We start from the raw sequence: 607 nt of genomic DNA, 5'->3' as shown, positions 1-607 counted from the left end.
TCACAAGTAGGCAGAGAGGCAGGCGGTTGAGGGGGGAAGGAGCAGGCTCCCCACTGAGCAGAGAGCCCAATGCAGGACTTGATCCCAGGACCCTGGGACCATGACCTGAGCCGAAGGCAGAGGCTTAACCCACTGAGCCACCCAGGCACCCCATCATTTACTTTTATAATAATAAAAAAAAAAGGATTGTTTTTATATGTATAAAAAACTTTTTTTAAGATTTTATTTATTTATTTGAGAAAGAATAAGAGAGAGCGAGAGCATGAGAGGGGAAGTCAGAAGGAGAAGCAGACTCCCCGCAGAGCTGGGAGCCCAATGTGGGACTTGATCCTGGGACTTCAGGATCATGACGTGAGTGGAAGTCAGTTGCTTAACCAACTGAGTCACCCAGGCACCCTGTATAAAAAACTTTTAAGGGGCGCCTGGGTGGCTCAGTGGGTTAAGCCGCTGCCTTCGGCTCAGGTCATGATCTCAGGGTCCTGGGATCGAGTCCTGCATCGGGCTCTCTGCTTGGCAGGGAGCCTGCTTCCTCCTCTCTCTCTCTGCCTGCCTCTGTGCCTCTATGCCTACTTGTGATCTCTGTCAAATAAATAAATAAAATCTTTAA

The sequence above is a fragment of the Mustela nigripes genome, chromosome 12, assembly GCF_022355385.1.
Source record: "Mustela nigripes isolate SB6536 chromosome 12, MUSNIG.SB6536, whole genome shotgun sequence".
Classification (NCBI taxonomy): domain Eukaryota; kingdom Metazoa; phylum Chordata; class Mammalia; order Carnivora; family Mustelidae; genus Mustela; species Mustela nigripes.
This window is presented reverse-complemented; position numbering follows the sequence as displayed.